The 24,680-nt window shown below is 36.7% G+C and overlaps 1 protein-coding gene and 1 long non-coding RNA gene across 6 annotated transcripts in view; one reads left to right on the top strand and one right to left on the bottom strand.

Annotated features, from left to right (window-relative positions):
• GNG7 (G protein subunit gamma 7) overlaps positions 1-24,680 on the bottom strand; it is a 359,526-nt gene that overhangs the window by 330,937 nt on the left and 3,909 nt on the right. Inside the window, exon 1 of one of the 5 annotated variants that reach the window (XR_004231235.1) lies at positions 5-202. The exons of the other annotated variants lie outside the window; for them this stretch is intronic. The gene's annotated coding sequence lies outside the window, so the exon portion shown is untranslated. Of the gene's footprint in view, positions 1-4; positions 203-24,680 lie in introns of those variants that run through there. 5 annotated transcript variants of the gene reach the window in all.
• On the top strand, positions 221-24,037 carry LOC116420789. Its single transcript, XR_004231237.1, has 2 exons — positions 221-411; positions 23,806-24,037. It is a non-coding gene; the product is annotated as an uncharacterized LOC116420789 (long non-coding RNA).

Here is a 24,680-nt window from a genome sequence, read left to right as displayed (position 1 = left end):
ACACCAGTTCATCTGCTTTTGAATGCCTGGAGTGTGTGGGCAGCACTGTCATTTCAAGCAGATCTCGTCCTCATCCAGGATGGTGAAAAGGGCTCTTTCAGTGAGCTCTGGTATTCATGGTAACACCCCCCTCACACCTGCGCAGTCAGGATACCTAGAGCTTATGCCAAAGTTCTGTCAAACTCAGAGAAATATGTTCCACAATGCAGCTAAGGGTTCCAAGTTCCATGAGATATTGAAAGTGAGGCGTGTGGAGCCAAACAACCTGAGAGGAAGAGGAATGAATGGAGTGGGGTGAGACTCAAGGTGGGCAAAACCACTGGCAGCTATGGCAATGACCCAAGACTGTGGTGGATACAATGTCAGAGGAGAGGTGGCTGGATGAGACACATATGAGCTGTGTTTCGAAAGGTAAAAATAACAGGACTGGACATTTCATTAGTTACAGGAAGAAGAACATTTCATTAGTTACGGGGGTTAATGGTAACCCCCAGGTTGTGAATGTAGGGGTCTCACATGGCAGAAAAGTGGCAATCTTGACAGTAATGGGGAAGTTGTCAAGAAGGGAGTGTTTGGGGGAAAGATGAGATCAATTTTGGATATATTATGTTTAAGATATTAATGGGACATCCAGTTTTAGACAGATAAGCATTATAGGTATTATTATATTCATTTTACAAATAAAGCAACGGCAAATGACAGGGAAGGTAAACTACCACTAGTAAGAGCCACACAATCCAAACTAAGGCCTTTTATTGTTCTGAATCCAGTATTCTTCCCACCATACCATATCACCTCTCAAAGGACTCTCAGAGGCTATCTAACTCAATCTGTAGCTCCACAGTACAGAACAACTTACTTTTGTATACTCTAATTAGGAAGTTTTTCCTGACATTGAACTGAAATCCGCCTCAGATACTTTCACTCTTTCATTCTAGTTCTGCCTTCTAGGGCCAAACAACCTAAATCTAATCCTTCCTTCTACAACTTTAAATGCTTGGCAGCTACCACAGTCTTCCAATGACTTCTCTTTCCCAAGCAAAACATCCCTAGCTCTATCAAATCAATTCTCATACAACACCATTTTAGACCTTTTGCTATTCTGATGGCCCACCTCTATAAATTCAAATAAATTGCCCAGAACCCATAACTGTTAGATGCAAGCTGATCATTAGACTGCATTAAGACTATCACCTCCCTTTCTCTGGATATTATATAGCATTGTATCTGTATTACCTGGTTCTCTGGGCTACTTAGATTCAACTTAGGATTGAAAAACTGCCCAAAAAACTCAAGAGATCATCTAGTTCAATCCCCTCATTTATCCAAAGGGGAAAAAACTCTTAGATTTGGAGGCAGAAGACCTAAGCTTGAATCCTGCTTCTGCTACCTGCTACCTGTATGTTCATGAATCTCTCAGGGCCTCAGTTTCCTCATTTGTAACCTGAAGATGTTGGATTGGATAACCTCTAAGGTTCCCTTCAACTCTAAATTTTATGATCTAGAAGTGACTTTCCAAAGATGATAATCAGTAGCAGAGTTTGGATGGCTACTCTAAGTCCCTGTTGACCCTCAGTTCTATGCTCATTTTCCATACTCCTACACTGAGTCAAAGCCTCCGTAGCACCTTTGGCTGTAACAGAAGCACGGCACTCAGGGAGATCTTCCAACTCAGGGTCTGCCCAGATAGGAGATCTGACTAGCAACCTCCTGCAGAGAAGCAGCTGTGCCAATGGCTGAATTGGGCAGCAAGAACAAAAGCCCACTGATTCTCAGAACATTAAGATTTGGAAAGCACAATGAAGTCAAAAAAGTAAATGAAGCATCAGATCTCTATCTTCAGGGTATTTCATGGTGTGGACACTTTTCTCCTTTATTTACTCATGGCATAATCAATGCTGCCAGCAAGTAATTCCGCAGTCTTCCTATACACTAGCTACATAGTAACTACTCTAAACCTCAGAGATCTTTCCTAAGCATTTTCTCTTCCTTTTGTTTCTGAGAACATGTTCAATATGACCTTGTCCAATATCTGCCACACAGAATGACATACACTGCTATGATAAAGCTAAAGGACGGAGGCTTCACAGTCTTGGTTTCTAGAAGATCTCTCACTACCTGGGCAGGACCATCCAATCCAGATCTCTCATATATTCCTGGGTCTTGGCCTTTCTTTCTCTCTTCCAACTGCACTGTTTATTCTCACACTTTCCAACAACTGCAAGATACAGCTGGTTCAAATGTACAGGCATTCAATCACTTCTAGGACACAGTTTTTTTTTTTTTTTTAATTAAATTTTATTCAATTAAATGTAAAATTTTTAACATTAATTTTTAAATTTTGAGTTCTAAATTCTCTCTTCTTTCCTTCCCCAATTTTTTGAGATGACAAGCAACGTATCAATTATACATATGAAGGCATGTAACATATTTCCATATCAGCAGCAGTGCAAATGAAAACACATAAAAGAAAAATAAAAGGTTTTTTTTTAAAGTATCCTTCAATGGAAAATCAGAATTAATTAGCACTCTCTCTTTTTGGAAATAGATAACATTTTTCATCATAGGACACAGTTTTATATATCTCACAGAAGGGTCAATCAACAAGCTTTTACTACATCTCTAACCTGCCCTGGGTGTTTGACAGGGTGGAAGGAATGCAAATGCACAAATTAGCCAGTATCTACTTTCAAGAAGCTTACATTCTACTTGGTAGATACATGTTCACAAGTAAGTAATGTTATTGCACAAACAAGACCATACTCTGATTAGCAGGCATTGTACAGAGATATTTTTTGCAACTGTACACCAGGGAATTTAAGTTCCAAAGCACTAATGGAAACTCTGATTATATTTACATAATTCATAATCCAGGGGGCAGAGATGGAAGGGAGATGGGGCAAGCAGACTTTAGTAAAGAGGAGAGAGGTCTAAAAGATACACTAAGCATTCATACAATTCTGGGAAAATAAGGAGGAAGAAAAGATATGGAAGGAGATATAAAACAGCTATCTAACACAAAAGGGATTAAGAAAAGTGATGAGGGGTGGGGGAAGAAAAGGAAACACAAAGTTACTTGTATCTGGCAAATAGGATCCCGTCTCTTTGATAAACTCAATCTATGTGAACCTAAGAGACAGTAACCTTGGATATCTGGGGGAAAAAAATCTAGATTCCATTTTACACATCTCACAGTTTGGATTTTGGCATAAAACATGGCCAAAGGACCCTTTCTTGTTTCTGACACAAAAAACATTTTTTGTGCACTTTATTAGGCTATGGCCAGTATGCCAGACAAAAAGCTCTAAGATAAACAGGAAAATTATAACTAAACAATTCTTCTTTTACTGCCTTAAACAAAAGATACATACAAAGTAATACACAATAATTAGGTGGGAGTGAAGGAGCACTAAGTAGGTTAGTGAGGAATGTTCTCATTTAATCAGTCACATTTGAGCACAGATCTGAAAGGAGCCTGAGATTCTAAAATGCATAGATAAAGAAGAATGAATAAATGAATGAATAATAAAGATAAAGTTTTATTATGAGGACATTCAGTGCCTGGTACTATGGATTGAAATTCAGCTATAAGCAATCAATCAAGACAGTCCCTGCCCTCTAAAGGCTTACATTCTAACAGAGAAGGTCAATCCATAAACTAGAAGCTAGAAAAGGAAAAGATCTCTCTCATGGTGGCACAATTTTAGAATTAAGAAATAATATTGAGGCCTGGCTTCAGACAAGAGAAAGAGATGATTCACTATCAGAGCCTAGTAAGAAGCAGAGTCTAAGGTTCTGGTGGGAGGCAAACAAGTAAAAAAATGAGTATGACTGGACTACTGGAAGCATGGTTTAGAAATGGCTAGGAAGGAAAGCAAGTCTAAAAGTGTTTTGGACCAGATGATGTCAAAGTTCCTTCAAACTGTCCCTTCCCCCAACATAGTGTATTCTATATTTTAAGGGTCCTTTTCATTTTGAAATTCTAGGACTCCCTCTGGTTCTGATTTTTATAATTATAGGTACATTTAAAGTATCAGGAATTCAAATAATTTCCTTAGAATATGTGATCCCAAATTTTGAAAATGAGTTGGAACCAATCAACATGTTTTCTTTAAATCACTTTATTCGCACATGCTCAAAGCTGATTATGACATTTAATGGAAAGCTATGGTAATGATAATCCAAAACACCAGATAGTATTAAAGTAATTTTTATCTGACTTTGGAATGCCTAACCTACTTCTCCCAAAGCATATTTCTACTTCCAATTATGCTTTGCTTAGAATTCTATTACTTGGTATTCTTATATAGACTCGTACAATAGAGACCAATGTATTGCAATGCCAGGAGACCAAATGAGATTAAAACAGGGGCAATGGCAATTTAATAAAGTAGAAAAACTACAGTTGACTGAATTTTCTTTATATAAAACTAAGTTTAGAAGTCAGAAAAGAAATACATCAAAATATCCTTAGTAGCACTTCTAGTAGCAAAAATAGTAGAATTTAAGTACCTAAAGTGCTAGAAATAAAGTACCTATAATTATAAAAATACTAGAAATAAACTTATCAGTTGGAAGAATGGGTAAGCAAATTTTAATATATGAATGTAACAATATTACAGCACTATAAGGAACACTGAATATGAAAAATTCGGAGAAGTAGAAGACTTATCAAAAACTAATGCAAAGTAAGGTAAACAGGAGCAGAAAAATAATATACACCAAAATTACAACAAGGAAAATGGACATGGACAGAGAAAGGGAAAGGAAACGAAAGGGAAAAAAAAGGAAAAGCTATGCAATTACAATAATCAAGCTTGTTCCTGAAGAAATGAAAAATGTTCTTCTTTCCCTTCTTTGCAAAGATGGGGAAATAAGAGTGTGAAATATTGCATACACTGTCCAACAATTAATGTGTTGGTTAGTTTTGCTAAATTACTTCTTAAAAATTCTTCATTACAAAGGATGCATGTCTCTGAGGAGGAGAGATATATTTGGGAAATAAACAAAAGATACCAATTTTTTTTTTAGGCAGGGAAGACTTTAAGAGACTATATACACAAATCTATATCTGGAGAAAAATCTGACTTGTTAAAAGGTAGAGTGAACAGATCACATAAAAGCAAAGATAGATCTAATTAAAAGAGATAAGGAAGAAAACTACATCTTACTAACAGATACCATAGGTGATGAAACATATATGTACCAAGTGGTATAACATGGAAATTCCTAAAGGAGAAGTTAAGAGAGATGCAAAAAGAACAGCAAAACTATCCTAATGGGAAATCCCAATTCTCTCTTTCATTACTAGATAAATCAAACCACAAAATAAATAAATAAGAAAAAAGTTAAGAAGATTAAACAAAATGTTAAAAAAGTTAGTTATGAAAAATCTTTGGAAAAAACTGAATGGAGACAGAAAGTTTACTTTTTTCTCAGTGGTTCATGGAACTTATACAAAAATTGACCAAGTGTTAGGGCATAAAAACTTTAAAATCAAATGCAAAAAGGCAGAAATAGCAAATGCATTTTTTTCAGATCATGACGCAATAACAATCACATGCAATATAAGACCAGGAGAAAATAGACCAAAAAGTAATTGGAAACTAAATTTCATCCTAAAGAATGAATGGGTGAAACAGCAAATCATAGACACAATTAATAATTTCATCCAAGAGAATGACAATAATCAGATAACATGCTAAAATTTGTGGGATGCAGTCAAAGCAGTAATAAGGGGAAATTTTATATCTCTAGATGCTTACTTGCATAAAATAGAGGAAGAGAAAATCAATGAATTGGGCTTTCAACTAAAAAAGCTTAAAAAAAAAAAAAAAGAACAAATTAAAAACCCTCCAATCAAATACCAAACTTGAAATTCTAAAAAAAATTTGTGGGATGCAGTCAAAGCACTAATAAGGGGAAATTTTATATCTCTAGATGCTTACTTGCATAAAATAGAGGAAGAGAAAATCAATGAATTGGGCTTTCAACTAAAAAAGCTAAAAAAAAAAAAAAAAAAAAAAAAAAAAAAAAAGAACAAATTAAAAACCTTCCAATCAAATACCAAACTTGAAATTCTAAAAATAAAAGGAGAGATTAATAAAATTGAAAGTAAAAAAGGTGGAGTGAAATCAGAGACTACCAAAACAGAAGAAATCTTAGAACATGGGATGTCAGAACTGGAAGGGATCTTAGAACACAGAGAGATCTTAGACTTGAGATAGGCCTTAGATCATTACATGTTAGAGCTAGGAAGGAAATCCCTAAAAGGATGTCTACATCAAATCTCTCACTTTACAAAAAATAAATTTAAAAGTCCAAAAAGAGAAAAGTGACTTGCTTAAGGTCATCCAGTTAACTAGCAACACTTGTATGTTTAAGTCATGTGAAATCCCAGGTTAAAGTAGGGAAAGGGATCAAAGAAAAACCAGTTTAGAAATACAATTAAAAGAAAAGATAAATGAGAAAAGTAGCAATAGTTTTCTTTTTCCCCAGGGAAAAGAGCAAAAAAAAAAAAAAAAAAAAAAAAAAAGAATAAGGAAAAGTGAGCAAGCCTTCTAGTCAAAGACAATTTCAACCATTAATTTGTATCAATAAAATATAACACAAATAAAGAGCCATCCAACTGAAAAAAATCACCAAGATATTAAATTAGACAAAATTGTAGCATTACATTCATCTACACACACACACACACACACACACACACACACACACACACACGAGAGAATAAATTTCAAGCAGGCTACATGTAGTAAAATCCTAACCTACTACCTTAAAGTTTATCCTGTGAAATACAAAGTCACATAAAATGGCTCTTTCTAGTAGACAGCAGACAGAGACAGAATATTTGATCAGTGAACAATAAGTCCATTTCTGAATGAAGAGAGACCAACAAAAGGACACCGAAGCTTCCAAAGACTCTTAGGTATTTGTAATTTGGGGTCATTAGTCTAGAATATATGTGAACTGTGAAACTACAACCTGGAAGTTGATTTATTCAGTAGTAGGCATCATTTCCAGATCCTTGAAAATATAGGAACTGTGTATATTTCTCCAGCTTAAATACCAAGGCTGTAGGGTCTGGTGAAGTCACCCATCAAGGGAATGAGAATAATCTGGCCACCCACACACCAGAACTTACCCTCCCAAATGAAGATGAAGACCTTCAAAGTAGTTGCCTTGGAAGGCCACATATTTCTACTAAGACTGTCTTCAGTCATAGCTTTGTGAGAACTGTAAATGGGCTTCACAGTTGCCTTATAGAAGCAAACTTCACTACAAAGAAGAGTAATATAAAAAGTCCTGGGTCTTAATCAGAGAATCAGTCTCAGGTTAGAAAAAAACCTCAGAAGTCATTAAATCTAACCCAGACCTGAGCAAGAATCCTCCTCATAGCATGTCCTAAAAATGGTTGTCTCACTTTGCTTGAAAACATCCAGGGAAGATCAATCATCCCCACCATGTCCTAAAAAACCCCATCCCATTTCTGGATTCCTCTCAAAAACTGTATTTTATTTGTTGGGAAGTTTCCTTATGACTTCCACTTATTACGCCCATTTGTCTTCTCAGGTAAAATAGGATCAAGTCTAAACTTTTCTATGGGATAAACTATTCAAATCCCAATATTTGAAATCTGCTATCAACTCATTTTCTCTAGATTTTTTTTTCAACAGATGTTTAGTTTCTTCAACTGTAGAGAGCCAGAAGTATACTTGAAACGTGTTAACTCAAAAGGAATTGATGAGATGATGGTTCTTTAGTACATATATACTTAGTACTTAGCATGGTAATTTAATAGTTCTCTAGTTCACACATATTCAGTATGCTGAACTGATGTAATTGTAATAGGGTATATAAGAACTGGGGACAAGAAGTCAGACCAGCAGACTAACTAACAGACTGCTAGAGGAGACTGGGTCAGACTATGACAGACATAGACTATGTAAGAGACAATACAGACTTTGAACTCTATTCTTGTCCATTCTCATGGGGTCTATCCTGCTGTATCCTGCTAAGACCAAGGCCCTTTCGGAGGACCTCCAGAAAACTAGCTCGAATATTACATTCAACCATATCTCATATGGCATGATCTGAAGGCTCTTAAAAATCTTGGCTATCCTCTTCAGGAACTTATCTGTTTATCAATTCCCTCCTCACAGATGCCACCCAGAACTGAACACCATATTGCGGATGTAGTCTGACCATGACAGAATTAGGAGAACTATGACCTCCCTACTAAAAGGGAGGTTCTTGAGGCAGCCCAAAATTGTGTTAGCTTTCTTTAATGCCAGGCTACTCACTCACACTTGAATTGAGGGTCACTAAAATCTTCAGACCTTTTTGAGATCAACTACTTCCTAAATATGACTCCTTGCCTCCCCTTTTTAATAGTTGTGAAGTCAATTTTTTTAAAAAATTCAATTGTAAGGCTATACATTTATCCCTTTTATATTTTATCTTATTAATTTAATCCAATGTTCTAGATTGTTGGGATAATTTTAAAACTTGACTCTGTCATTTAATATATTAGCAATCCCTCCTTCCCCATTTGATAAATTCTATGACTCTACTAGGGCAGCTGCACATTGTCATAGTGCACAGAGCACTGGACTCAGAATCAAGAGGACACATCTTTGGGAGTTCAAATCTGGCCTCAGACACTTACTAGCTGTGTGACCTGGGCAAGTCACTTAACCCTGTTTACCTCATTTGCTTATCTGAAAAATGATCTGGAGAAGGAAATAGCAAACTACTCCAGTATCTTTGCCAAGAAAACCCCAATGGGATCATGAAGAGTCAAACTGGACTAAAAAAATGAAAAACAATTAGTCCCAGAAGAAAATACCCTTCTCTGGCCACCACTACCCCATATCTTCTAGTTTTCCTTTTTAGGATATAAATTCTTTGAGGACAAGAGTTGTCTTGCTTTTGATTGTATCCCCAGCACTCAGTATGAGTCCAGTATGCAGTAAGCATTTAATAAGTGCTTTTTTCTTTCATTCATTCATTTATACCTTTATCCAATTCATTGATAAAAAATGTTTAACAGCACAGATTCCCAGGTCATTCCACTAAAGTCTGTCTTCTAAATTGACAATGAATCTTGATGACTGATTTTGGGGTCTAAGCAACTCAATCAGTTCTAGTTCTACCTAATGGTACTTTCATCTAGCCCAAATCTCTCCATCTTACCCACAAACATGGAATAAGATTTTATCATGAGCTTGCTCAAATCTAAGTAATCTGTACTTACAGCATCCCCTTGATCCACACAGTTGAGTGATTTGGCCACAGTCATCACAGCTATTAAGTGCCACAGGCAGAACTCAAATTCTATTCTTCCTGTGTAGTGTTCTTATCATAATAAGACCACTTTAGTTCATTTTCCTCAGCAGAGAAAACAGAAACAAAATAAGAGTCAAGTAGTTTTACCTTCTCGCTGTGGTCAAGTTATCATCTCATCGACCTGAAGCAGCAGTCCTATTCCTTCTTTGATTCTCCCTTTTTCTCCAATGTGGCTTTTTTTTTAAATCTCTTTTTTGTTCTCATTAACTTTCTCAATCAGCCTTAGCTTATTCTGAACTTTAGTACTCTACATATTATTCTTGAAAAATTATGTCATCCTAAAAACCATTACATTGAATTCCCAATCCCTATATTTATGCCCACCTGCATTTTTATTTCCTTCACAAGCTAATTGTACAATATTTCAGAGTCTGATTCTTTTTGTACAGCAAAATAACAGTTTGGTCATGTATACTTATTATGTATCTAATTTATATTTTAATATATTTAACATCTACTGGTCATCCTGCCATCTGGGAGAGGGGGTGGGGAGTAAGAGGTGAAAAATTAGAACAAGAGGTTTGGCAATTGTTAATGCTGTAAAGTTACCCATACATATAACCTGTAAATAAAAGGCTATTAAATTAAAAAAAAAAAAATTATGTCATCCATTCACCCTTTTCCACACTGTGGACATCTTTTTTTTTTTTTTTTTTTTTTTAAAATTTAGTAGGTTATCCCAATATAATTCATAAAGCAATGTGTAGTAAAAATAATTAATTAAAATTACCTGTGTATCTACACCAGTCTTTTAATCCTGTTTCTTCTCATTGGAATGGTTTCTCTTTATGTTGATAGAATTTTATCCTTAAGACTTCCTAAAGTTTACTACCCTGTAGAATATTAGAATAGACTATGCTGTTTCTCCTTCCTGAGAACCATCTGAAACCTGACCTACAAAAATCTAGGGTGTATGTCGGGCTTTTCCTTCCTTTTTTTATCACAAATTATAAAATGGAATGGTCATTTCCCCCTCCCATTTCCACTCCCAACAAACTGGCCTCCAGAATCAAATCCAGAAAATAATTTCTCCTTATTGTTTCCTCTGTTTTTTTTTTTTTTTTAGTATCATTTAACAGAATCCAGAAATTATTAGCTGCTCTGCATTTGACAAAAGAAAAGGGAACAGAGCATGGGAGGGAGGGGGAATGGGGAACAGAGAGAGACAAAGAGAAAGAAAAAGACAAAAAAACAAAGATAAACAAAGAGAGGCAATGAAAGAGAAAGAGACAGAGGTAGAAAGATTCAGACAAATCATTCAGAAAGAGAAAGAGAAAGAAGATTCAGCAAATATTTCAATAACTGAAGTACTCCATCACTATTTTATCATTCTTCTATACAGGCTTATGATTTGTTTTTCACACTTCACCTATTTATTCTTCATGAGAAGTATCCTCTGATCCACTCTGACAACAGTGTTACTTCTGTAAGAGGCCTCTTTGAGGTTCACAAAATACTCTCCTCACAACAACCCTGTGATATTTGTAATATCACTATTTTGTTTACAGATGTAAACTGAGGCTCAGAAAAGCCACATCATCTGCTCTGCCACATGTCAGAGTCCAGATTCAAACCAGGTCTCCTGACTCCTGGATCATTCCACTACACTTTCCTATTTGGTGCAATGGTTTCAGAACAATTATAACTGCATATGTTTTGCAATTTGTCAAGTCTTATTTCCCAAGTTCAACAGTCGAGTATTTCTCACATGGTAAACATGGCAGGTTCATAGAAATTGAAACACACCAAGTAGTATCTTGACTAAAAGTGTAAAATGTTCTTTCCCCATTTATAAGTAAGAACTAACTTAGTGGGATAGGTTCTCTGAGCTATATAAAGAGAGGTAAAGAGCCAAAATATAAATGCTGGGTCATTTTCATGCTCTTACAAGAAAAAGTAAACTATGTAGTAAGATAAGTGTCAGGGTTTTACTTTTATAACAAAATATTACTCAGTCACAAAGAAATTCAGAACTGATTGAGTTAAGTCTAGTTAAAAACTAGAAAATACTGGATCACACTATCTCCTCTCTCATGGTGAATGAGAACAATGTCAAAGCTCAGATATGACCTAAACTGACTTACGTATAAGATGGGCATTCACAGAGGACCAGTGGGAACTACATTTCCCTAAGGCCCCATACAATCCAAAAACAGTCTAAAAATTTAGAAGACAAAACAGCATATAAAAAGTTCATCCTAGATACTAAAAATGCACTTAGCATGGATTTATAGAATGAAAAGTTCCAAAAGCACCCTAAGTCATCTATTCTTGTTTTACAGAGAAGGGAATTGAGATCCAGAGAAAGGGAGTCATGCCCAAGATAACTGAAGTTAGCAACAGTTTGGGTTCCTGATTCACTCTCAACCTACTGTTCTTTAAAGAAAGAACCCCACATATCATCTCTTAGAGTTTTAGCAGAAAAGAAAAATCTCCAGAATATCCAAAGATTTCTCAGCCTAGGACCCACCAAAAAATCCCAATTATATTAAAAAAAAGTGAGCATAACATAGAAGGAACTAAACTCCTTGTTATCCTAAATATGCCCTTCAAGAAAACAGTGTTGTTGTTGTTGTTTTTCTTATGCTCTTACCCAACCTAAGTTGTGAATTATCTCTTAATCTAAAAAAGACTTTGGAATTCTAAAGGATATCAAAGTAAGATCTTTATTTTTTCCCATTCCTGGCACTCAGAAGATCTATAGGGAATCATTTATTATTACATACCTAAATCTGTGTCATCACCTCAAATTTTAAAAAATATCTTAATTACTTTTTTAGGTACCAAGAATTTTCCTAGGGACGTGATTTCTGGGTATTATATATATAAAAACATCTAGAAGAATGGATAATCTGGATTTTTGTAACTATAATTTGTATTAGATCAAAACACATCACTGAATTCGTTTTTCAAAAGAAAATTTTGCTTTGATTTTTGAGGGCAAAAACTATTATATAGAACTTTAAGAAAAAAAGGGAGAGAGGGTCAGTGATAGCTAGGAATTTGAAATCTTGTATTATAATTCCCAAAATTCATTCCATGGAATGCAGGCATACCCTACAACCTCATTCTAACTATTTCACGAGGACTACTTGCTATGAACAAATCTAGATAAGTAATAATTTACAATGGAAACCAAACAGATGTCTATCAATAGGGGAATGACTGAAAATATAGAATATACTGGAATACTCTTGTGCTGTTTAAAAAAAATATGAAAAGAGAAAACTGGGAAGACTTGTTTGTATGAATTAAGAGTGAAAAGAGAAGAACCAGAAAATTTTATTTAACAACACAGTAAAGACAAATAATGTTGATTATACAATGGCTGACCATGATTCCAAACGACTGATAATGATGAATATTATCTATAAGACTCAAGGTGCAGAAAAAGAAATATGTTTTTGGACATGTCTAATGTGAGTTTATTTTGCTTGACTACACATATTTGTTACAAGAGTTTTGTTTTCCTTTTTTTTTTCTCCCAGTATGCTAGCCCCCTTCTCTCATCTGATACTGCTATCCTTATGGTATAAGACCCCATCACCTTACACCTGCATTACTGCAATAGTCTGAAGATGTGTGACTGCTTAAATCTCTCCCCATACCAACCCATCCTCCATTTAGCCATCAAAGTCATTTTTCTAAAGCACAAGTCCAACCAAGCCACATACCACAACTCCTCTCCCTGCTTCCCCCCCCCCCCCCATATAACTCTAGTAGCTCCATAACACCTGAATTACCTAGACATTCACCCCTCTCTTTCCATTCTTTTTACATCTTACCCCCCCCCCCCCCCCTTAGATACTTTGATTTAATGACAACAGCTTCATTGATGTTCCACTCCATCTTTAAGCTCTGGGCAATTTCTCTGGCTTTTTTCCATGCATGGAATGTTCTCTCCTCGCTGCCTACTGGCTTCCCTGGCTTCCTTTAAGTACTAATTAAAATCCTGTCTTCTCCAGGAAGCCTTTCCCAACCTCTTAATTCTAGTTCCCACCCTTTGTTAATTGGTTTCTATTTATTCAGTACACAGCTTATTTATACATATTTGTTCATGTTTATTTGCTTATTGTCTTCCCCTATCAGGACTTCCTTGAGGGTAGGGACTGTCTTCTAGACTTCTGCGTTTTGGGTATGGCCAATGTTTAGCACTGAGCTTGGTATCTAGTAGGCATTTAATAAGTTTATTGACAGAATGACAGTGAAAGAGAAAGTGAGAAGGAAGGAAAGGAGATTAGTAATTGAAAAATATTAGATTAAAAAATATCATACATTTGAAAACCTCTTATATCACTTTTCTCAGTCTTACAAGAACTATCAGTTTCAGAATTGAAAAGTGTCTCAGAGATCATCTTGTTCAAAATCTTTAACAGATAAGAAAAACTGAGTCCCAGATAGAGAACACTGTGTACCCCATGTCGCACAGGCAGTTACTGAGCTGAAATCTGAACCTACATCTTCTGACTCTCACCTCAGTATTATTTTCCATTTCATTTTACCACCTCCCTCCTCAATATGTCTTCACATGGCTTATAAGCAAAGTATTCAATGATGAGAATGACGATATTGAATTGGAACCAATTGGCAAGGAAATCTGGCTGAGTATGAGAATGGAAATGCAAATAGAGCAATATTGGAGTCACATTTATGCACATTCTGACAGAATAACTGCAAAGCATATTCTAGCCAAATGTTTTCTAGTGTGACATAAGGGTAAGGGCAAGCTTAGCAGAAGATATTCCATTTATATTGTATATATCTTATTTGTACATTGTTATAATCATCTTTCCCCCATTATAATGTGAACTTCTTGAGGGCAGGGATCTTTCCTTGTATCTCAATTCTTTAGCATATAGTAAAAGCTTAATAAATGCTTGTCAATGAACTGATTATCTAGCACCAAGCACCATACAAAAAAAATAGAAAATACAATGTAAGATCAAGTGCTACCCTCTCAATGAGGGATAGGAGACAAAGAGAGGAAGAGAATTTGCAACTCAAAAATTTTTGAAACTAAAGTTAAAAATTGTACATGTAAATGGGCAAAAAAATATATAGAAAACTTTAAAAATAAATAAAATCATCTTTTATTCTGAATTTACCAAACACCAAAAAAAAAAAAAAAAAAAAAAAAAAACCAACAAAAAACTGAACACTTCCAAATATGCATTAGAACATAAAAGAAGACTGTATATAAGACAGTGGATTTCTATTCTATACAGCTTGCTTTTCTTTTTAATGAAATGATATATTCCACCTATAACATTCAACAAAAGTCAAGTGCTAAACTATTTTAGCAGTAATAAATGGACAGGAATTCAAAAGAGTGAGATCAATAAAGGCTAAAATAGTCAGAAAAGATGTCTGGAAGGTCAGAACAAGAGGCAGGCTGGGGCCTAATAGAACGAGCACTGAAACTGGGTTCAGAACATTTGGGTTTAAATTCTGATTCTTCCACTTATTGAAGATGTGATCTTGGACCATCACAACTTGAGGTGATAGGGTGGGGATTGGCGAGGAGAGGTATCATAGTTTCTTCACCAGTAAAATGAGGCTAAAACAAAATATCTCTTAAGTTCTTCTTCTAGCTCTATATCTCATGAGCTACCTGCCTTCCTAGTGCCACTGGATGGATGCTGGAAAGTGTCCAATGTCTCATATGACCCTCCTTCACTCAGTCTCTCTACCTTGCAGCACTGCTATAGTAGTTCTGTCTAGCCTAGACGATCAGATATGGGCCCAAAGGGCCTACAACTCTCCCCAGTACTGCCAGAATCAGATTAAAATATAACTGAGAAATACTTAACAAAATTGATTTTTAAATTAGTAAAATGTAACTAATATCACATTTTAACTCTAAGTCAATCTATAGCCAGCAGGAATTCTTTCATTTGAATAACTGGGCGCAGTTTCTATTGAGTTTGACTCCACTGCTCTACCTTCTCATGCCTAAGGTCAATCACCAGGCCTACAATTCTAGTAGTACTTGCTCATCTCTACCTTTCAAAATCTTTCTTTCAAGTCCAGGTCAAGTGCAATGAAGGATTTTTCCTAGATGAAGATCATAGATTCCTCACTAAATTTTTCTAGAATACTTTGGATCCTATCTCCCCTATCACGTTCTATCTTCTATTATAGCTGTATATATTATGCATTCCTTACTCCAACCCCCAGAATTTATGCTCTTTGAGAACTGTAACTCTTTAATCTTTGCATCCTTAGGGCCTACCACAGTGCTTTCTATGTGCAAAAAGCATAGTAAACGTTTATTTAAAAAAGAAAAAAAGTTGAAACTTGAAGAAGGGGTAGGATTTAGACAGGCAGAGAGGAGAAAAAAGATAAGGAGAACATCATGAACAAAACACACAGGTGGATAAGAGAAAATCAACCTAAGATTGGCATGTGTATAGAAATGTTTGCTATTCAAAGAAATCAATTCAGAAGCAATTAAGAGGAGGGAGAGAAAAAAAGAGAGAAGGAGGGAAAGAAAGAAAAAGACAGATATAGAGACAGAAAAAGACAGACAGAATGTGTTTGAAGGAAGGGAGGGTAGAGGGAAAAGATGAGTATAGAAAGACAGGAAGTTATTTAATAAAAGCAGCAGGAGGAAATAAAACAACACTCCAAAGCCCTGAAGGATTAAGTCGCAATAGAGCAAGGGAATGGACAGAAACCCTGTGGGGCTTAGAAACAACCCACACAAAAATTCTATAGGTTTAAAAATAGATCACAAACCATCTCCAAACAAAACAAACTTAAAGGGCTTTTGAAGAACATTAGTAGAAATTTCATTATTCCAAATTGTTCTCTATAGACTAATGGAGGGAAGTGGAACCCCTCTCTTCTGAACATTAAGGATGTGGTCTCTGCACAATAAGTAGTCCCACTTGGCAGGCCTTGAAAGTTTGGCTGACCCCAAGCTCACTTGTATCCTAAAGAGAGCATTGAGGAAATCCTGTTATTTTGCTTCAGAAGGATCTGATAGCTTCAATGGCTAATCTAGTGTCACCACTCAAGGTTCACATTAAAAAGAAGCCTAAACATGACCCCAAATACATACTCCTTTCCAGTAAGTCTCTCACTCTTGCAGCAAAAGGAAAGAAGCAACACTCGGGTCTGACACCAAAATACTTAATTCTTACTGATTCTCACAGCCAAAAAAGATCAAAAGAGTAGGGAAAGTGTAGGAGTTGTATCAGGAACCCTGAGTTTGACTCCAGCCTCTGACACCAACCAGTTGGGTGAAAAGGACGTCCAGGTCAAGATCTCTTAGAGCTTCCGTTCCCCCTCTGTAAAACAGTATATCACAAACTACCTTCCTTAAAGAATTATTCTAAGGTCAGCACTTCAAAAACCTAAAAGCACTTGTGTGTATGTGTATGTGTATGTGTGTGTGTGTGTGTGTGTGTGTGTGTGTGTGTGTATGTGTGTAAAACGGGCATTTATTCTCAACACTGGAGAACAGGAACTCTCCCCTCCCCCCCCTCCCCCCCCCTCCCCGCCCTAGAGAAGGGTCTCCCCTAACAGATTCATCAGACAGTAATTTCCTGGCTTTTATAGTTAGTCTGAATTCTCTTTTTTCTTTTTATAATTAGTTAGGTAAACATATTTAAGACTACCTCATAATCCCTATGAACCCTTTATCATTTCACACATGAAATCTGCTGGCCTAATTCAGAAGGGAATTTTTTTTTCCTCATAGGCCTTTGATTGTAGCTGTATGGTTAGCATTTACACAGACATTAAGATTTCCTAAGCACATTACAATTATTACCTCATTTTATCCTCATAACAACTCTGGGAGGTAATTGTTATTATTATCCCCATTTTACAGATGAGGAAACTAAGGCAGACAGAGGTTAAGTGACTTAAGAGGGACACACATCTAATAAGTGCGTCAGTCTGAATCAGAATTCGGGTCTTCTTGACTTCAGGCCTAGAACTCCATCTACAGCACCAACTAGCTGCTTCTCTATATAGAATAAGAGAAGTCCCCAATCCCCCAAAAAATATACCCAAGGAGTAAAAAAATATATCTCTCTAAGGAACCAGAGAGAATACATTGAAGGTAAAGCCAACTGGGATATACTGAAAAGTCCTGAGATTTGGACTTTAGTTCAAATCTGATCTCAGCCAAGTCCTCTCTGTAGTTCAGTTTCTTCAGCTATAAAATGGGTATAAAAATATCTGAACTACCTATCCCTTACAGGATTGGTACGAGGCTTAAACAAAATAATGGCTGCAAAGTACAAAACATTTTATAGACTGGAAAGTGCTACAGAAACATAAACTAATATTGCTCAGATAATTCCATAATTTCATCAACATTAGCATTTCTCTCAACAGTGCTAAGTACCATCCATCTATGTCTGCTAGTTCTATAACTCTTGCCACAAGCTTGCTATGGGAGGTCTATCCAATGTGCTAGAGGTCTTCTCAATTGCTTCTGACACCCAAGGACATCACTGGAGCACAAGGGTTATCCACTGGTTATCACTCACTCTTGACACAACCAATTTTTGTTCATCCATATGATTCTTTAATGATGCCTTTTTCTCAAGAGAGCCACACACAGCACAGATGCCTACTGAAGGAGGAACTTGCCGGACATAGTGAGGTCCTCCAGGAGATCCTGTTTATAGATGACAACAGTACAGGCTGCATCAAGCCCTGGAACATTTCAAAGCCTCCTGGATGAGAAACATTATCACTCAAGAGTTAGGTCTAGAAAACCCAAGTCAATGAAGAATATCATCTATTCCAGCTAACATGTAGTTAGACAGACAACCTACCATGCTTGTTCATCAGCATATATGTATGTATATATAGCAAGAACTAAAAAGAGGTGATGAGATGAACACATTGGACATAAATTTATACAGAATGAGGAGATTAGGCTGGATTGACTGTGGAAAACTCAAATTTTCTTTTAATGACCCAAACCTCCTAAAACAAAGGCTCAACTTTTTTAATGTCTATTGTTAAGGTACCATACTATAAATTACAGAACACCAGTCTCCAAAGAACTGAAAATTAGTACTCCCCATAAAAAGATGTATAATGAATGTTGAATGTAAGCAAACTGTGACACATTAGAGAAATTATTTTACTAATATTTATGTATGATTTGTAATGTACTAATAGAGATAACAGAGCCAATAACAATATGGCACAGCAAATGGATAACTTCCTCAGACCAAGAAGTCTTGGATTTAAGTCACAATTTTAATACATTATTCAATGCTCCTCCAAATAACTTACAAAGAAGGTACCAAACTGCATTGGTAAAAGTGGTTCCCCCTCCAGGAGTTCCCTAGACCAGTAAAATTACAGGTCCCATTTCTATCTCCATCAGAGCCAAAAAGTCATTAGAACAGACTTGGGAGCTCAAAAGGTAACAACATATGATAAGAGCTAGAAGTAACTTTATATTTAAGATTATATTAAGATTATATTTAAGATTATATTAAGATATATATTTAAGATTATCTCTATCAAGTCACTTTTCTCAGATGAGGAAACAAGTGCAGAGTGCCTTGCCCAAGGTCATACAAATTAATATCAGGGTCAAAAAGACTCCTGCTTCTCAATATATGGACTTCCCTCTCTAATTGCACCCAAACTCAAACACACATCTTTGGTTTCCTTAACCGGTTATCTTTGGCCTGTTTTTGTCCCCATTCAGTTGGTTGCTAACCCCAGAGACGTAATCCGTCAAGATTTTTTTTTTTTTTAAAGAATAAAAAGTACCCAACCCATATACAAAGCCCCACCCTTCCCCATTTCCTCCTATCTCTGTGAGCTGCAGGCCAAAGAAAACTTCAAAAAATTCAAACAGTTCAAAAATTCTTACAGATTTCATAAGCTTAGTAAGGAGCAATTTTTTCCTAATCCTCAATTCTTCTTCATTCCATTTCTCTCTTCTTGCCACAAATATTTTAAAATCAGCCTACATTAGGAGCTAATGGCCTGTCAGTTCTCAATTTAAAGAGAAAGGTGTTTTCAAGTTCAGCAAGTGCTGAAAAAGAAAATGTCTTCAGCCAACAAGCTAAGGAAAGGAAACAATTTTCACTTAAACAGTCACAATATTCAACTCTTACACAGAGACCAACTTGCCTGCCAAATTAAGGCCGAGAAAAAAAAAACCTAACAACAAAACACACATATATGGGAAAATTATTAATTCCTGTACAACTTTTCCAGCAGAAAAAGTTCAAAACTAAACTGTCTTAGGAGCAGTTTCTCCAAAATTAAATCTCTTTGCCCCTTGTTTTCTGATTACTGGTCCTTAAGGGAACAAATATTCCAAACCACACTAAATCTGAATAAATTTCTATAATCCCCAGTAGACCTAGCTCTGCCAGAATGAAAGTATAAGCTACTCCATCTTAACCAAGCTCTACTTTCCAGAAATCTTTCCCCTGATTCTTCTCTGTACTCCCCATCCCGGAATCTCAGAGACACAAGGAACATTGGTGGCCATCTAAATTCAACCTTATTTTAGTGGGAATCTACTCTGGCACAGCCAAAGCAGTCAGTCAACCTCTGTTTGAAAAGCTCTATTGCAGAGGCAGCTCCATTTCAGTTGTATCTATAACTGTTAAAAATTTTATCTTCATTTTGCAAGGTTCAATGTTGAAAAATTACCCATACATATGTTTTGTCAATAAAAAGCTTTAATTAAAAAAACAAAAAACAAAAAAAACCTTTATCTTCATATCAAGTCTCATTCTGTCTCTCCTCAATATTGATTTAGCTGTCCCCTCTGGGACCAAGTTCTCTTCCATAGGGCAGCCCTTCAGAGAAAACAGCAATCATATTCCCCACCACTGTCATCTCTTCCCCAAGCTCAATGTCTCAAATTCACCATCCTGGTCATCCTCTAGTTTATCAATGTTTCTAGTAAACTGTGGGGCCTAGATCAGAATGCAGTGCTCCAGATACGTGACCAGGGAAGAGGGCCAAGCCATCATCAGTCACTGTGTTCAGGACACCACTGAACAATGAAGACTTGGATGATGACAGTGGTGTTGGCTGTCATTGCACACTGCTGCCTTGTTATCGAGGCCACTTGTAATCCACTGGAACCCCTAGATCTTTTTCAAACAAACTCCTGACTAGTCATATCTTCCATTATCTTGTATCTGTAAAATTCATGGTTTGGGCCATCGTCTAAGATTGTATATCTTCTTGTCCCTATTAAATTTTGCACTATTATATTTGGCCCAGAAGTCTATCCTGCCAAGATCTTAATTGACCTTGCAAGAGTTAGCAGTCTTAGCTCCACCATGGCTGCTAAGAGACATAAAGAGTTTCACTTGGCGTAAAAAAAAGACCTGAATTCAAATCCTGTCTTAGACACTTACTAGCTGGGTGACTCTGGGCAAGGCCCTTAAAACTAAGTCTGCTTCATTTCCTTATAGTATTTTCCTCCCAGGGCTGTTGAGACAATTAAATGAGATATTTGTAAAAGCGCTTAGTACAGCACCTGTTTCCTTCCTTTCCTTGTCAATGTCCCAGCTTTGTATCTATTGCCAATTCAATTACAAACATCCATCTATGCTTTTATTCAAGCTTCTGATTAAACAACATAGGGAAAAACACAGATAGATGATGGGGCATTCCAAGAGGGAGCCAGAGAACTCTTTCTAAGCTAATATAGACACTTACTAGTGGCTATTCTTTAGGGTCAGCTATTCCACTGCTGCCAAATCTAGCCTACGATCTCTCCATCATATCCATTTATCATGATCACCCAGCAAGTAGGGCAGAAATCAAGGGGTAAATACCCACTTTTCCTTCTTCTGGTTAAATTATAAACATTTGATGAAGGTGTAATCCTAAGCATTCAGCTATAAATTATTTTCTTTCCCTTGGAAAGTTTGGATCAGTTTCTTCTGCTTCCCCATAGCAAATCTGACAAAAAGATCACTGGCTGAATGCTGGATTAGCTTTGACCATCTATCCATTTTTCCAAGGCAATTCCAAATTTGTATATAATCTTTTAAAATTGTTCCTTCACCTCTAGCCTGCTCTTATTGAAATTGGAAGGAGAAATGCATAGACATACTCTTTGTAACTCTGATACCAAACGACATTTGGCAATGATGGCACTGACATTGTAAATGAACTCCACTAGTGTGCTGGCAAAACCCTGCTATAACCTCCCTGCCCTTGCAAACAGGATGGTCCGAACTAGACTAGAGCCCTGGCACCACTAACCCCTAAATGTCCACCTGTTTGCTCTCCCCTTTATAGCTCTGTTTCTTGGGAACTGTTCCCCATAATGATAAATTCAAACATTAGATAGACCTGTAGAAAATCCCAAATTAAAATAAATATTGCCACTCAAAAGTTCCCAATGCCAGTCTTTTTTCCTACCTTTGCAGAAGTGAAACACCTCAGCAAAAGAAAAATATACTAATATGAAATGATGGATGGTGAGAATGGGGAAGATCCTTAGAAATCATCCAATGTGGGGCTCACATTTTAAAGATAGATAAAATGAGGCCTGGAGAGAGAAAGTTACTTGCTTACAGTCTTACAAGTGGAAAGTGGCAAAGTTTCCAGCCAAGTTTTCCAACTCCCCCCAAAAAATGTGTTTTATTATTATACCCCACTGGGTGTATTGAGGCAGCTAGGTAGCACAGTAGGTAAAGTGCCAGATCTGGAATCAAAAAGATTTATCTTCCTGATTTTAAAGCTGACCTCACTTACTAATTGGTGACCCAGGGCAAGTCATTTAATCCTTTATCCCTCAATTTCCTCATCTATAAAATGAGCTGGAAAAGGCAATGACAAACCACTCTAGTATCTTTGCCAAGAAAACCCCAAATAGAATCACAAAGAATCAGACACAACAGATTCTACATGGTCTAAAGTTTTGTGAAGCTACCACCTCTTTTAAAATCCACCTCCTGACAAGACTTTGCTCAAATGTTTATCATGAGGGATTCCTAAGATTTTTGTTGGAAAAAAAAAAGGTCAACTATCCTGACTGGTGGCTGTCTTAGTCACTAATGACATTTAGGCCTAGATCCAGCCATGATTTCCTTCCATTCCCAACCAGCACACTTTTCTCCAAGGGCTTGAGACTATAACCCTTTCATGTCTCCCTTCTCCTTCTTTCCAGTTCAGAAACTACAATCAAGATCACTCTGTCATCGCTCCTAGAAAGGGCATTTCTACCTCCTTCCCTGATGCTCTACTCAAGGCAGTTATGAGGCTAGGCTTGAAATCGAGAAGAACTGGATACAAATCTAGCCCTAGACATTTAAACTGTGTCTGCCTCAGTTTTTTCCAACTATAAATGAGGATAATAACTGAAATCTACCTCCCAGGGCTGTTGTGAAAATCAAATGAGATACTATTTGTAGAGCACTTAGTACAATGCCTGGCACATAGTAGATGGTATATAAATGTTATTCCCTTCCCTTCATCCTACTAACCTAACCATCCCTTTAACTTTCCAAGCCAAAATGTCCCTCCCTGGCCACTACCTTTCTATATGTGTTGTCTCCCCTGTTTAGAATGGAAGGAAGATTCAAGCTTTTATGACTGATGTGGCAAATAATGAAGACTTAACAAATTTATTTTCAATTCATTCCCTCAGGAAGTATGTCTAACTTCCCCTTAGGCTCAAGACTCTTTATATTTACTTCTTTATAAATTTTGCCCTTATCTGTAAATGTGTAATTTCCATTTAACAAAATGTAATCTCATTGGAAGTAGGAACTGTCTTTGTAACACTAGTTTTTATTAACATAGTATCTGGCACTTAATAAATGCCTAAATAAATGAAATATCAGGGTAGGAAGAGCACATCAAAGACAAGCAAAGGACTATGGTAGACAGAGGTTCTCTGGACTCAACCAGGTTATTGGGCTTCTCACCGTGTCTCATCTATAAGCCCTGATTCAGTCATTTTTAGTTGTATCCAGCTTTTCATGACCCGATTTAGGGCTTTCTTGGCAAAGATACTAGAGTGTCATTTTTTTCTCCAGTTCATTTTACAGATGAGGAAACTGAGGTAAAGAGGGTTAGTAAGTGTCTGGAGGCTGGATTTAAACTCAGGAAGATGAGTTTTCTTGACTCCAGGACTATCCACTATGCCACCTGGTTGTTCACAACATTGATACTTTGTCAAAAAAACCTACCATCTCTTAAGAAGTCAATTGACTGAAGCTGTCTCAGCAATGAACAAACCCATGAGGGTATTGTAGCCACTATGCTAGGACAACCCAAGTGATAGCCTGAATTTCACTATGGACAGGTGATGGTTTTGCAACCTTTAGGAAGGACCTTTCCATCACACTTGTTATTGTACCAAGTCAACTGACATCCTGGCCTCATCTGACCCTGCACCACTTTACTGAAATGTTACTCCCATTTTCATTTGCCTGTACTCACCTCCTTCTTTAATTTCTCCTGACATTTTATACATCAAATTAGGGAGTTTCATAAGAAGGAAGAGAGCACAGCACATCGCCTTGGCAACAGAGGTCAAAAGAACTAACAAATGGTAAACATCAGAAAAGGAGAGTGCGCAGGCTACAAAACAACTGGTGCCAGAAATTCTCAAAGGTTATACGTATGGTGAAGTTTCAAGCCACCCCCAAAGCCTGGACACCCTTTCTACTTACTGTGAAGAGACAAAGAAAAAAAAATACACCCAGAGCACAGATGATGAAGAAAGAAACAAAAACACAAAAATATATATGGAGGGAGGGAGAAAAGGAGAGGGAAAGAGAAGTGAAAAAGAGAGAAGAGGAAGAAGAGGAGGAAGAGGAGGAAGAAGAAGATGAAGATGAAGAAGATGAAGACGAAGAAGATGAAGAAGACGAAGAAGAGGAGGAGGAAGAAGAATCAGAAGAAGAATCAGAAGAAGAAGAGGAGGAAGAGGAAGAAGATAGATAGAAAAATAACTGGAGAAGTGATTCTTTTAAATTTTGCCAATCACCTCAAAAAGGTTATAAAAGGTAGTGATTTCTGTCAGCCTGTTTTTTCATACTACGAGGATCTGATTCACCTGAGACTGGAACTTCCCTTCCCTTCCTTTCATCTGAGTTTCTGTCTGATTTTCATTACAGTTGAGTGTTTCACAGTGCTCTGTGTTCCTGAATATCAAGATGCCATGAGACAAACATTTCAAAAGCAAAATCAAGAACTTTAGAAGCCAAGCAGGTACTAATCTATTTGTTTTAGAAAGGAGCAAATTTTACCTCACCAAAAGATTTATTAATCAACTCCCACAACTTCCAACTTATCCACTTGATCCCAGGAAGTGAGTGGTGACCCAAGCTTACCCACCTTAACATGGGCTAATG

The sequence above is a fragment of the Sarcophilus harrisii genome, chromosome 1 (genome assembly GCF_902635505.1).
Source record: "Sarcophilus harrisii chromosome 1, mSarHar1.11, whole genome shotgun sequence".
Lineage (NCBI taxonomy): Eukaryota > Metazoa > Chordata > Mammalia > Dasyuromorphia > Dasyuridae > Sarcophilus > Sarcophilus harrisii.
Note: the sequence above shows the minus strand (reverse complement) of the source record. Positions and strands in the feature narration are given on the sequence as shown.